The sequence below is a fragment of the Halyomorpha halys genome, unplaced genomic scaffold (assembly GCF_000696795.3).
Source record: "Halyomorpha halys isolate HHAL.00 unplaced genomic scaffold, Hhal_1.1 Scaffold558.1, whole genome shotgun sequence".
NCBI classification, from domain to species: domain Eukaryota; kingdom Metazoa; phylum Arthropoda; class Insecta; order Hemiptera; family Pentatomidae; genus Halyomorpha; species Halyomorpha halys.
Window position 1 is genome coordinate 11288 of NW_027115474.1, and position 3460 is coordinate 14747.

Genomic DNA, 3460 nt, shown 5'->3' on the forward strand with positions numbered 1-3460 from the left:
AAGTCACTACACCAGAAGATATATATATATATAATAGAGAATGTTTGAATCTTTATCCACAAGAAACTACAAGAAACTTTTGAATTACTGGACCGATTCACGTGCAGTTTTTTTCAAGATGTTCCCTTTCAGCAAGAGAAGGTTTAAAAAACCATTGGAAAGTTCAATGTCTGCTATTTTAGCCTCCATCAACAAAATTTAGCTTTAATGCCCTTACAAGGGCGAAATATGGGTTTCAAACGTTTTATTTTATCTCTCCGGTTCTAATTTGTTTAATTATATCCAGTTCGTGCCCTTTTGTGCGGTTTATAGAGCCCTAAACCACTGCCACGTCTGGTATTGATTGGTTGAAGTTATTTTTATTTTTAAAAAGGGATCAAAGGGCGATGGGCGAAAATTTTGGGCTAAAAAAGTTTATTTTACAAATATTTTTCGAAAATTCGTACCCAAAAATTTCTTGAGGTGATAAAAACGGATATAAACTTTGTTCCACTCCTTAAAAATCTTTTACTACACTTTAATAAGTCAGTTAGCCTGAATAGTTCTATAATATAGTAATAATATTGAAGGTTATTATTTAGGAACTATTTATATTACTAAATCGTTATAATAAAGTATACATAAATGTTTAACTTTATCTAAGTACAATAATTTATTACAAACTATCAACTTTGTTTATTAAATCTATATACATCCTTAAATTTAGTAATAGTGAAGTATTGCCGGGTCAACTAGTTACTAATAAATTAAAAAAAAAAAAATATAAAGAAACCTGTTTTAAAATTTACTCATATCAAATCGAACATTTCCGTGAACAAAATTATGATACCCGTAATTGCTTCAATTTACATAATTTATTTCACCTCTACGGAGTACTAGCAGAATTATATACATTTTTTATAGCTTATTTATTACAGTAGGCTTTTAATCATATAATAATAAAACGGTATAACTATGACAGCAGAGATGGGCAGAAATTAGCTTAAGTTGAAACTAATAGCTAAAGTTGCCATGGATACGGCTCTATTAATGAATGAACCATTGATAAATAATGGTTCATTCATGAATAAGAGTAGTATCCATGGCAATTGTAGCTATTAGTTTCAACTATTGCTAAAATTTCCATGGGAACTATTCATGAATGTACCATTGATAAATGAATATTGTATCCATGGAAAGTTTAGCTATTAATTTTAACTTAAGCTAATTACTGTCCATCTCTGTATGACAGTCTAAGAAAAGAAGAAAAATGAATATTGTGCAGTCACACAACTTTTATTTACCACCCTATATTTAGATCAAATTCGCCTTTTATGTATTAAAAATTTATTTATTTATTATTCATTATGATAATATATTTCATATATAAGGAAGATAAAGTAAAATATGACTATTTTTATCACCATAGATACCATAGAAAAATGAAAACATATTAGTACAAGAGCCCAAAAGAAGAAAAAAGTCAGTTATTTCACCACAATTTTTGATTACTTTAATGCAAACAACGTATAATTACTAGTCTGCCAAGTATAGGTAGAAGAATACAAAATGGTGGCTGTTTAAAAATGTTAAAAAAATAATTTTTTATTCGGAGCTCTATATCTTTAAAAATACCTTCAACAATAGAAAACCTAAGAGAACATCATTTCAAATAGAAGAACATAGCTAAAACATGAGCCCTAATAGAGCTATTTACGTTCAATAGTGCTCGAGATACAGTTTTTTTAAAAGAAACATTTCATAAAAAATCAGTAGTTAGTGAATTTATTATGGGAAATCTATATCGCAGGAATCACAAGAAGACATGTTTACTCGTGATATCGATTCAAACATTTCCATAAACAAAACAATGTGATGAATACGACCCTTATCAATGAATGAACCATTGATAAATAAAAAGAGAACATCATTTCAAATAGAAGGACATAGCTAAAACATGAGCCCTAATAGAGCTATTTACGTTCAATAGAACCCGAGATACATTTTTTTTTAAAAGCAACATTTCATAAAAATGTTGTATGGAACGTACTGCAAGATCAGTATTTAGTGAATTTATTTTGAAAAATCTATATCGCAGGAATCCCTAGGGGACATGAAATTAAAGCTATTTTAATGTCCTATAGAGTAGTTTATGAAATATATCTTCCTAGGAGTACTAGGGGGTATTCATGATCTTTAGTTTAACATGTTAAAGCGTGTTAAATGGAAATACTCATGTTAAATGGAGAAATATTTCTTTCTTTTATCATGTTTAAACGATGTAACATATAACATGGTTGAGAGTCTGTTAAATGGAGGAGAATGACGTCACGCAACAGACCAGCTGAGCGTCATTATTTTGGTTTTTGTCGTTATTATTTTGTATGCAATATAGTATTCTACATATTACTTGCTCGTAGTTTATGTTGAATTATTTTAAATGTTTTTATAATTAATAAAGGAATGGATGACAATAATAATAGTGTAATTATAGTTGTCAATTAGCACGTCTTGATTCTCTTCTTCACCAGTTAGAAGTTCAACAAGGCACTGAGGGGCCAAACTGCTACACAACTTCCACTTTTCACCCAATTTAGGCATGTTTTATTAAATTACTGTAATCAAAACTTAGAAGCAAACAATAACGTTAAGTTTTGGAAGGGAAGGTTATAAAACAAGCTGCTTAGAAAATCCGCATTTAACATGACTTTAAATAGGGCTGCTCACAATCCTATACTAGGTGTATTATGATGTTTTGTTAAATGTAAAATGTTTTACCATGTTAAATGTTATTTCGTTTTACCACGGCAAAAGAAGGCAATTTTTTTCGATTTAACATGAGTTTTTCCATTTAACATGCTTTAACATGTTATACCAAAGATCATGAATACCCCTAGTATCATCAACAGTCCAACGTTTCGGCCAATTCGGCCATCCTCAAGGACAATCTTAAATATAAATTTACTCTTCACGTCCTTAAATTAAAAATTAAAAAAATTTTGCTGGCTATTCTGGTCAGGTCATTAATTACAAGTCTAATTACCCTATTAAGACACAATTTCATTAATTTTTAAAACTTTTAGTTTTAGATAAACTTAACACCATCAACTATAATATAAATATTTAGATGATATTTGATAGTTTGATTATATGACAATTGATAGTGTTATATGACAGTTTATAAAAAATAATATTGATATAAAATAGACAATGATAAGAATTTAAGAATAAAAAAATATTCAAACTATTAGGTTAAAAACATAGATTATCAAACATCAAACTTGTATTATTCTCAGTAAAATAGATTAACAGAGATTAAATTCCAAATTTTCAATAAAACTTCACTTAATGTACGTTTAATTTTGTTAAATTGAAAGAAATAACAAGTTATTATTGTTACCAATATTAATAATGGATACAACTTTATTTTAATTTTTTTTATATTCTTATCATTGTTTATTTTATATTAATATTATATTAT